Source organism: Suricata suricatta, chromosome 10 (assembly GCF_006229205.1).
Source record: "Suricata suricatta isolate VVHF042 chromosome 10, meerkat_22Aug2017_6uvM2_HiC, whole genome shotgun sequence".
NCBI lineage: Eukaryota > Metazoa > Chordata > Mammalia > Carnivora > Herpestidae > Suricata > Suricata suricatta.
In genome coordinates this window covers 24,844,361-24,856,524 of record NC_043709.1, presented here as the reverse complement: position 1 = coordinate 24,856,524, position 12,164 = coordinate 24,844,361, and the positions used below count along the sequence as shown (strand labels likewise).

General features: G+C 43.0%; 1 long non-coding RNA gene across 1 annotated transcript in view; it reads right to left on the bottom strand.

The window, feature by feature from the left end:
• LOC115303552 overlaps positions 1-7,112 on the bottom strand; it is a 61,190-nt gene extending 54,078 nt beyond the window's left edge. The window contains exon 1 of the long non-coding RNA XR_003914124.1: positions 7,038-7,112. This is a non-coding gene — a long non-coding RNA (uncharacterized LOC115303552). The remainder of the gene's footprint in view (positions 1-7,037) is intronic.
• Between the last annotated feature and the right edge of the window lie 5,052 nt (positions 7,113-12,164).

The window sequence follows — 12,164 nt, the reverse complement described above, 5'->3', positions numbered from 1 at the left end:
GCTGTCTCTGTCTCTCAGAAATAAATAAAAAACATTAAATAAAAATTTTTTAAATAAAAAAAGAGGCCTATCCATACCCATTAAAAAATAATAACAAATACACACAGAGAGGATTAGAAGAAATTAAACCAAAATTTAAGCTAATTAGGCCTAGATGGTAGTGCTACAGTAATCTACATTTTTCCTTATACTTTTCTGTATTTTTAATATTCTATAAGTATGTATTACAATAAACCAGAATATAAATGTTAAACAAAGAATTTGTGTCCTCCCAAGGTCTTTGAGGTTACAGCCAGCTGCAACCAATCATATCTGACAAAGGACAGGCCTGAAGGAAAGTGACTGGCAGGCTGGCGAAGGGCTTGAAGAATGGCCACAGAAGAAAGGCTGAAGGAACGGGTAAGTGCACTGGAGGAAGCTGTCATGGGAAGAGGGATTACACTTGCTCCACTAGGCTCCAAAGGTCAGAACCAAGACTCACGGACCAACGATGTGAGAAGGGGAGCAGGAAGTGAGCTCAGGAAGCACACTCTATCAACCTGAGGCTCCCTTCCTGCCCCACAGCAGGGAGGTCCGCCAGAGGTGGCCAATGCCTTCTTTAGTTAGCACGTGGGCAGCAACACGACACCATCCCGAGTCCATCCTTGACGAGCATCCCAGAGCAGTGCACTGCGTGGACCACCGACCACAAGAGTCAGGACTCCTGAAATTCCAACAGTGAACACCAGCCTGGGCTTAAGTACCCGGCTCTCCTTTTAGTCTCTCTCCCACACCCTGTATCAAGTATCTTCAGATTTTACACAGATTGGGCCATTTCTCTCCATTTTTTCCAGCTGACCATCTTAGCCCAAGCTGCCATTACCTCTCTCTTCCCTGGACCACTAAAAATGGCTTCCTAACTAGTTTCTCTTGCTCTCTTTCCACCTGTGCCTCCAGTCCATTTGCTACATAGCTCAAGGAATGGTTTTCTTAGGCTAAAGTAAAAAATCATAACTATGACTGCAAGACTCACACTGGACACCCCAGCCTTTAACAGAGCCCTTTCCCATTGCTCCTGCGCTCCAACCCAGCTGGCCACCTAAAAGAGGTTCCTCGTTTGCACTCCACTCTTTCCACATGCCGAACCACTCCATCCCCGACTGTCTTGACCCCTCTGCAACTCAAACTTCAGATGTCATTCCCTAGTTTAAATCTCACAATGGCACCTCAATGTCCCAAGGATCCTTCACATGGCTTATAGGATTTCTGGGAGCTAGCCACAACTGACCAGTCTGCACCTGTTGCCTCCAGGCTCTCAATGAAGCAGAATCCCTGAGTCCTTCAAATGCACCAGCATTCCCTTGTCCCTTGGTTTTTATGCACGTTGCTTCCTCTGCCTGAAACAATGTTCTTGTGGCTAATTCCTATCACCTTTAGGGTTCAGCCTAAATGTTACTTCCTCAGGAAGCTGTCCCCTACCTCCAAACACTGGCTTCAGTGCCTCCGTGTGTGTCCCCAGAGCCCCTATAATTACTCCATCGTATCATTTATCATATGCCACTATAATTGTATTTCCTGCTATTTGGTAAACTATATGGTGGCAGGGATGGCATCTGTACTGCTCAGAACTGTTGAGTTAATGACTTCATTTTAAATATATGACTTTCTCCCCATGAATGAGCAAGTTAAGGTAAAAAAAAAAAAAGGAAAATAACAGACCTCAAGAGGAAACATTCTAATGAGTGGTACTGTCTTACTAGAATAATTAAGCAAATCTGAACTTCACTCAATTACCTTGTCCTAAGCAAAGGTTCATGGGTTGTCACTTCTATTTTCACTACTTGGCACAGTAATTATTTTCCACCAGCATTGGAATGGCCTAGGGCAATCTTCAGCATGCACACGAAAGAATCAATAGGTACTAAATAGACTATAAAGATGTATAACACGGAATTGATAAAATGGCAGGATATACAAGGAAAGTAAATCAAGAAAACACTGCTAGACATAAGAGTAATAAGCAAAAAAATAAATCTTCCATAGTCTGCTTCCCCATAGACATAAATAGCTCCTAATGATTTGATAAAATTGTCCATGTGAAAGACCTTGAGAATCCAAAGCCAAAACTCTGGTCTGGGTCTTGGCATGGATTCAGGGTAGAAGTGACAATAGGGTCACTGCTGACACACCTGCCACACCTGACAGGTGTCTCTGTCGACCTGGTGGAGCCATCATAACTAACTCTGGATAGCCTACCTACAAACCCCTTTATATTCGAGAAAAATACACTGTTACCTCATTTCATAGTGGACAGCGTTGTGGGAAAGATTCTCCTTTCCACTTATCCCAAGTCAGCTGATTTCAGTGCACTGGTTCTAGCTCTCTACTCTGGAGCAAAACATGCACATCAGCCCTGCAAGTGTCTAGAGACACTGTGGAATCCATCCTCACGTAGGAAAACCTCAGTTTCCAGGTAGCCTTGGGCAAGTTGCTTAAGTGTTCTGGGCCTCACTCTTCACCTACAAGGTGAAGACTCCTTCCTTCCCCCCCCCCCCGCCCCACAAGTATTGTTCACGGGTGGGGCGCCTAGGTGGCTCAGTCGATTAGCATCAGATGCTTAATCTCCTCTCAGGTTTTGACCTCAGGGTCATGAGTTCAAGCGCCATGCTGGGCATGAAGCCTACTTAAAAAATATATACACATATATTTTGTATGTACATACATATATATTCTATATACATGTATATGTGTGTATGTGTGTGTATACACAGGAAAAAGCAAACGTTTTTGAGTCCGACAGAGATTCAAATCACTTCATGGCTATGTGATCTTGGGCAGGCACTAAACATCCACAAGCCACAGTTTTCTCATCTTGAAAATACCTAGCTTTGCAGGGCACCGTAAGGACTGGATGAGATACTGAATGTGAGGCACTTGCCGTAGAGGCTGATGCTCATAGGCTCGGGAGCTCACTACAAAACAGCAGCTGTTAGCATCTCCTTTTCCACCGTGTGGTGCCGTCAGCTATGACAACAGCAGCTAACAGTTACTAAGCATTCATGTGTTGGGCACTGTCTAAGCAGCTTTCACAAATAAGTCATTTAATTCCCACATCCAGGTAAGCATGAACATAAGGAAACTGAGGCGCAAGATGCCAACTACCTTGCCAAGGTCACACAACTCAGAGAGCCAAGTCCAGTCAGTGTGACTCCAGAACCTGGCCTTACTGCCATACACTGTACGGCTGGCCGTCTCCAGGCACTGTCATGTCCCCTCAGCTATGTGAGGGTTCCTCAGGGCGTGGCCTGCACCGTGTACTTCTCGGTGTCCTCCATGGTGGCCAGCAGACATGTGACAACAGAACCAATTAATCAATTTCCAAAACACCTTTACTGTAGGATGACCTCTCAGTAGACCACTTGTCTCCTAAACCAAGAGGTGCCTAAAGTGAGGCACACAGGGTCTGTGCCACAGGAAGGGAAGATCCCTCCACCCAGAGGACAGCTCTTAGATTTTAAGAATGACATCCCTAAAGCCCTGACAAACTCAGAACAATTCTGACCAATGTTTATATGCTTCTAGAGTCTCGAACTATCTGAGTTTAAGGCCTCCATCATTCATTTAAATTAACATTCCTGCCGGACAGAATGAAATGTGCCCGAGCCTCCCCCTTGGCACCGATGGATAACAGAACTATTCGTGTTGTTATTATCAGGGGCATTTCTAGGTAGATTACCATGCAAATAAGGTGCTAGGGAATGCAGCTGATAGGACACAAACCTCATTAACACAGAATCTATTCATTTGGAATGTCATCCTTCATAGCTCTGAATTTTATTTGTAAATTATCTATAAAGGAAAATAACTTGAATAACTGAATAAACACAATCAATTCATCCATTCTATTAATACCTATGTGTATCTATCATGGACCAGCACTAGAGTAGTAGTCATAGATGTTATTTTGTATAATTCTCATTAAAAGAGAACTCTTTAGTACAGAAAGTTATGTCTCCATTTCAAAATAAGTTTTAAGTCCAGGAAGTTAAATTGTGTTATATCCACACAATGGAATACTACGCTAACATGCTCACAAGAACAACTGGTGAACAGAAAAAGCAAGAGGTGGAACTCTCTTGAAGTATCCCATTTATACTTAAAAAAAAAAAAAAGAAGATACATACATAAGTGAATATGCAATGCTATTATTGGGAAGGCCAATCTGAGACAAAAATTTATTTTTTTACTGTACTAATATACTGTGGAGCTCCTTACCATTTTCATGTTATTTTCATAATATGAAAGCTTATTAAAAGAGGTCAGCACAACATACTACTTACTGGCCCAGGCTGAGCACAGCATTTGGCACATAATTAGAATTTTAGTACTTACAGCATAAATAAAACTAAATGATGTATTCATTACCATTTAACACATTTACCTTTTCTATTCACTATATCAGGTCCCCACTCTAATCGTGTAAGTGAAAACACACTGGAGTGAGTTCAAGTCCCTGTGTATGTTTAAAGAAATACAACTGCAATAAATGTGAAAAATATTCTGTAACTCACACTTTTCCTTTATGCTCCCAGCCCTATTCTCTCTCAAGCTCTGTCCTACACACACACACACACACACACACACACACACACACACATCTATCTCACTCAGGAAAACAGTTCACTGACAAAAGAAAAAGAGTTGGAATTAAGGAATGCGTTGCTGCTGTTACTGAAGGTTCAGGTTGGTCAGTAATTTTTTTTAACCAGATGCTGATTTGAGGAAGGCAGATCTATAAATATGCATTACCATTTAATTAGGCCTACCAATTAATTTTTTATGTGTATTTTGAAAAGCATTGGTACAGACTCCTTTGGAAAAAATCTGCACAGTTCCTAACAGTTGAGCACAAAGACATTCTGAGCAGTGAGAGTAACCCTTACTGCACCCTGAAGGCCTAGCAACAACGCTGCACCCGGTTAACCGGTTCCCGGGGACACCTGACAGGCCCGGCCCCTCCTGCTGCTTCCTCCCGGCGCCGCGACGGGGAAATGGAAACTAACAGTGCTTGTTTTTTTCAGTGCTGATAAAGGGGGAACAAACTCTGTATTTGCTGTGAGTGTGCATTAGGTTGTTTTTTGTTGGACTTCCTCATCCAGTAACAGCAACTGGGGGGGGAAAAAAGAGAGAGACATCTGGTAGCTTCTTTAGGGAAAATCTTAACAGATTTGTGTGAGTGTAACTCTCTCAATCTGTTTCGTAAATAAGCCCCAGGCAATGGCATCAATTAAAAATCTTTTCAAAGACAGTTTTAACAAGAGCAGCGTCCTGGAAACTAAGGTTCCGAGATCCTACTAACTGCACCAGCCATCCTGTGTGGAACTCATCAGGCACTGGCCCTGTGCAAAGCACTGGGTAGGCAAGTGACAGTTTAATTCTCACAACTCTATGAGGTGTCATTACGATCCCCATTTTGTAGATGAAGAGACTGAGGCTCAAGGAGATGAACTTATCTGCCCAAACTCACACAGCCAGTGAGCAGAAGAACTGGAATTCAAACCCGGTTGTGAAGAAGCCCAGGACATTCTGGACTCAACAAGCCCATCAGAGAGAGAGCAGTAAGAATTAGAGGGACAAGGAAGGAGCTCTCTCTGTGCACTGAGAGAGCAAAAGACAAGCTGACACCCTGCAAACAACCCCACCCCCTAAAGTGGAGTATTTATAACATTCCTCAGGTAGTAAGAACAAAGGCAGGGGCAAGACCAAATGTTCAGCTGATAAAGGTTGTAGTACATGAAGCTGCACAATTGTCTGTAACTGTCTTACTGATCTGCAAGAAAAACAATCTTAATAATAGTCAGACCTCCAGGAACGGGTGGACTCTCTTTCCTGGAGTCCTATCGTCACCTTCACCTCCACAGGACAGAAAACCTTGTGAGAAATCAGTCACTCCTCACAATCCCAAAGCAGTTCTTTCTGCCCACAGGTCCTGTCCCAGTGCTGTAACCAAAACACCTTTTTATACCGTAAAACGTCTCAAGAATTCTTTTTGACTGTTGTTGGGCTTGAGGATCCTGCGCCACTATGATCTCAGCATTTAAGCAGAGCGGGCCAGGTGTGTGGCGCTCGGAAGCCTGGGTGGTCTGGCCCACCATGCGCAGACCTGCTGGCACCACTTAGCCCGTCCAAGCCTTGTTCTCTTCACTGTAAGACAAGGTGGCTGGACTGGAATACACCTCAGCTCTAAAACTGCACATCACATCCCTAGACAAGTACATACACAATTTGGCTGGGATGGCAGTGCAAAGTTAGCTGTACAGAGCGTACGACTGAGCATATCATGTCAGCTTTGCTGAGAAAAACCCTGACAGACGGCATGAATTCAGCAGCAGTCAGCTTCCAATATAATTGCAACAATGACCTCCAGTGGCCGCTGCTAAATCCAGCTGTCAATTTTTGGTCATCTTTGATCAGCAGCATCCGATAGAGCACACTACTCTCTGAAACCTTTTCTTCACCTGACTTCTAATGACCTAGCCTCTCCTCAGTTTTCCCCTGCACCACTGGCTGCTCCTTCCAAGTCTCCTCTGCTACTTGATCCTCACGTTCTCGGCTCGTGCAGGGCCCCAGGGTTTAGTCCCAGACCTCTCTGCGCTAACACTCCTGTAATCCATGTGCTGATGACTTCTGCATGTCTGTCTCCACCCGGAACCCTGGCTCTTACGTTCAGCTGCCTACTCAGCACCTCTGCCAGGATGTCTAACCGGCTCGTGCCCCCAGAGGAGCTCCTACATTCCGCAAGTAAAGGGCCACTGCAGTAAATGAGCACTCTGCTTTTTGGGCGCTCAGACTCAGGGATCTTAAGTCTAACGTCTTTACAATAGATGACCAGTCGTTCTTGGACACATCTCTGCTCACTCCCCATTTATCTCTCAGATCTCTTCTCCAGCTACTCTTCCCCACCCCCGGTCACTCTAGCCAACCTGGCTTACACTCTTACCATACTTGCTACTTAGAACCCTCCCCTCCTCAGGATTCCCACAGGCTCATTCCCTTACCTTCTCATGAATTTGTTCAAGTATCACCTTTTCAGTGAGGTCTTTATATTTTTAATTGAAACCTACCATGAGCACCTGGGTGGCTCAGTGGGTTAAGCATACAACTTTGGCTCCAGTCATGATCTCACAATTGCTGGGTTCGAGCCCAGCATCAGGCTCCATGCTGACAGCTCAGAGCCTGAAGCCTGCTCTGGATTCTGTGTCTCCCTCTCTCTCTGACCCTCCCCGGCTCATGCTCTGTCTCTGCCTCTCAAAAATAAAAAATAAATGTTTAAAAAAAAAAGTAAATTGGCCTTAGGGCACTCTTTTCCCTCCTCTTGTTTTTCTATTTTTTTTAACATTTATTCTCAAGTTAGTTAACATACACTATAGTCTTGGCTTCAGTAGAACCCAGTGATTCATCACTTACATGTAACACCCAGTGTTCATCCCAACAAGTGCCCTCCTTAATGCCCATCACCCATTCTCCCTGCCTCCATCAACCTCAGTTTGTTCTCTGTATTTAAGAGTCTCTCATGGTTTGCCTCCCTCTGTTTTTATCTTATTTTTTGTTTTTCTTCATAAAAGTCTACCATGTGATAAATACTATATTCCTGTATTTCATACTGCCTATATTCTCTAACTAGAATGTAAGATCCAAGGAGGAGGAAGGGTCTGTCTTGTTCACTGATGTATCTCCAACACCCAGAACAGTCTATATATCATGATAGACATTCCTTGTAGGGAAAAAAAATGCTTCAACCTACAATCATCCGTGCATAGTTTGTGAAGGATTAGCAGAATATGCCACCCCAAATATGCTACTTTAGAATAAGGATTCTTTTTGAGCTGAAGACAGCTGAGAAAAAGCAGATACAGAAAAAACTCTCTGCTTTCCCCCCTATTTGCCTAAAAGCAGGACCTAATTTGTCAAGGCGTTCCCCATCCCCTCTCTATCAGGAGTGAAAGTTAATCACCAGAGGCACTAGACCCTCACCAGCCCACAGAAGACACGAGAGGAATCTGTATAACAACCTTGACCAAAACGAACCCTTATCTCCCATTAGTTTCCCTATAGATTTGCCTTCCCACAACTTGCCACATCTGGAAGCTCAAAGACCTTTTGTCTTGCTGCTTCTCTAAAAATGCACTGTTCTTGGTAAGATGGTACATAACCCCAAGTTCTAGGTCATGTGAAGCGCTCCCATATGCATGCATAATGCTCAGGGTAACACACTTGTTCTTCTCTTGTTAATCTGCCTTTTGTCAGGTGGACGTGCAGGGCCCCAGCTGGAGATGCTCTGAGCGGAGAGAGAGACGTTCCCACACCCTACATTTGGGTGCATTAGAGAACACGCTGAGAACCAGAGGAAAATGATGAAAGCCTGCCCCAGACACTAGTTTCTTTTCCTCTCCTCTAAAAATAGTGACCACTCTGGGTTCAAAGAGGAGTGTATATTGTGGTGTGCCAATTAGACTTCACAGTCCCAAATCATAAAGAAATACAGTACCTTTACAATAATGTTTTACAAGTATCTGAAGTAGAATCAGCATGTTGTCATACACAGATTGACTTTTCACATATGTATGGTGTCATACACACAACATACTTCTTCAAGTAAACTTGGGGAACTAGGATTCCTACAGTGATCCTGAAACTGTCTTTACATATCAATAGCCTATAATGCCATGTAACTGTAGCAGATGATTCTGATTTTTCTTTCTTTCTTTTTAGTTTTGTTTTGAAATCTCTCTTTCAGACATCACGATTCTGTAATGGCAAATGATGTTCCCAAGTAAGTGGTCAAAGTTCAAACACACCAGGAAAAAGGCTGGGTTCGCTAATATCGAAAATATACAAGGAACTCACCGAACTACACATCCACAAAACAAATAACCAAGTGAAGAAATGGGCAGAAGACATGAAGAGACACTTCTCCGAAGAGGACATCCAGATGGCCTACAGGCACATGAAACGATGCTCAACATCACTCAACATCAGGGAAACACAAATCAAAACCACACTGAGATACCACCTCACGCCAGTCAGAGTGGCTAAAATGAACAAATCAAGAGACTATAGATGCTGGCGAGGGTGTGGAGAGACGGGCACCCTCCTACACTGTTGGTGGGAATGTAAACTGGTGCAGCCGCTCTGGAAAACAGTGTGGAGGTTCCTCAAAAAACTATCCATAGAATTCCCTTATGACCCAGCAATAGCACTGCTAGGGATTTACCCAAGAGATACAGAAATGTAGATGCATAGGAACACATGTACCCCAATGTTCACAGCAGCACTGTCAACAATAGCCAAAACATGGAAAGAGCCTAAATGTCCATCACCTGATGAGTGGATCAAGAAGATGTGGTATATATTCACGATGGAGTACTACATGGCAATGAGAGGGAATGACATATGACCATTGGTAGGAAAGTGGATGGACCTTGAGGGTGTCATGCTAAGCAAAATAAGTCAGGCAGAGAAGGACAAAAACCATATGTTTGCATTCATAGGTCTAATAGGAAAACAGGAGAAACCTAATGGAGGACCAAGGGGAGGGGAAGAAAGAAACAAAGTTGGGGAGAGAGAGGGATGCAAAACTTGAGAGACTATTGAATGCTGAAAATGAACTGAGGGTTGAAGGGGAAGGGGGAGGGGGGAAAAGAGGTGGTGGTGATGGAGGAGAGCACTAGTGGGGAAGAGCACTGGGTGTTGTATGGAAATCAATTTGACAATAAAATATTAAAAAAAAGAAAAAAAAGAGCCTGGGTTTAAGTCCCAGGTCCACGACATACTATCTAGAAGAACTCTGAGGACATACTGGACTTCCCTGACCCTTGGAATGGAGGAGCTAGACCTCTAGTAGATCTCCATGAGGATGAATTAAATGCTCCACATCACACACTCAGCCAAGTGCTTGGCAAACAGGAAGCACTCAACACATAACAACTATTTTTATTATTATTTGTCATCTTCACACTTCATCTGAAGGCTCTGGCTCTCAAAGACCTTATAGATTCCAAACTGAAGTCCTATCAGCAGCAATGGAATATTCCCTTCTTCAGTTTATTCCTCAGGAAAATGCATCCAAGGGTGCTTAGGAGGCTCAGTCAGTTAAGTGTCCGACTTTGGCTCAGGTCATGATCTCACAGTCCGTGGGTTTGAGCCCCATGTTGGGCTCTATGCTGATAGCTCAGAGATTGGAGCCTGCTTCAGATTCTGTGTCTCCCCTCCCGCTGCCCCTTCCCTGCTCACACTTCATCTCTTCTGTCTTTTAAAAATAAATAAGCATCAAAAAAAAGTTTTTAAATGAATCCATTTTACAGTAAAGATAAACAAATCACCTTAAATGTCCTAATAAGATATATAAATGTGGGTTTTAAAAACTGGCCAATGGGTAAATGAAACAGTTCTTCACAAATAGCAAAGAGGAAATATGACAATATCTTTAAAATAATGCTTTAAAAGTATCTGAATTAGGATCAGTGTGCTGTTTTCACATGCAGAAAGAAAGCAGAAAACAGGAAGAAAAGAGGAATGATAAGAAAAAGATATTTGCAAATGACATATATGATAAGGAGTTATTATCCAAAATATATAAAGAACTTACGTATTTAACACCCAAAAAATAACCGAATTTAAAAATGGGCATGGGGGGGCGCCTGGGTTGCTCAGTTGGTTAAGCCAACTCTGACTCAGGTCATGATCTCACATTCGTGGGTTCGAGCTCCGTGTGGGGCTGTGTGCTGACAGCTCAGGCCTGGAGCCTGCTTCAGATTCTGTGTCTCCCTCTCTTGCTGCCCCTCCCCCTCTCATGCTCTGTCTCTATCAAAAATAAATAAAACATTAAAAAAATAAAAAATAAATTAAAAAAAATTTTAAAATAGGCATAGGACCCAAATGGATACTCCTCAGGGGGAAAAAACACATAAAAGAAGTCCAACATCACTTATCATCAGGGAAATGCAAATAAAACTACAGTGAGGTATCACCTCACACCTGTCAGAACAGCTTTAAATCAAAAACACAAGCAATAACAAGTATTGACAAGGATGTGGAGAAAAAAGGAACCCTCCATGCACTGCTGGTGGGAGCACAAACTGATGCATATGGAAAAGTGTAGAGGTTCCTCAAAAAGCTAAAAACAGAATTACCGTATGATCCAATAATTCCACTACTGGGTATTTACCCAAAGAAGATAAAAACACAAATTCAAAAAGATACATGCATTCCTCTGTTTCATGCAGCATTATTTACAATAGCCAAGATATGGAAACAGCCTACATGTCCAACCACAAGTGAATGGATAAAGAAGATATGGTGCATGTATACAATGAAATATTATTCAGCCATAAAAAAGAAAAAAGACTGCCTCTTTAGCAGGTGGTGCTGGGAGAACTGGACAGCAACATGCAGAAGAATGAAACTAGACCACTTTCTTACACCATACACAAAAATAAATCAAAATGGCTAAAGGACCTGAATGTGAGACAGGAAACCATCAAAACCCTTGAGGAGAAAGTAGGAAACAACCTCCTTGACCTCAACTGCAGCAATTCCCTCCTTGACATGTCCCCAAAGGCAAGGGAAATGAAAGCAAAACTGAACTCTTGGGACTTCATCAAGATAAAAAGCTTCTGCACTGCAAAGGAAACAATCAAGAAAACTAATAGGCAACTGATGGAATGGGAAAAGATAGTTGCGAATGACATATCAGATAAAGGACTAGTATCCAAAATGTACAAGGAACTCACCAAACTCCACACCTGAAAAACAAATAACCCAGTGAAGAAATGGGCAGAAGACATAAACAGACATTTCTCCAAAGAGGACATCCAGATAGCCTACAGGCACATGAAACGATGTTCAACATCACTCAACATCAGAAAAATACAAATCAAAATCACACTGAGATACCACCTCACATCAGTCAGAGTGGCTAAAATGAACAAATCAAGAGACTATAGATACTGGTGAGGATGTGGAGAGACGGGCACCCTCCTACACTGCTGGTGGGAATGTAAACTGGTGCAGCCGCTCTGGAAAACAGTGTGGAGGTTCCTCAAAAAACTATCAGTAAAACTCCCCTATGGTCCAGCACTGCTAGGGATTTACCCAAGGGATACCAAAGTGCTGATGCATAGGGG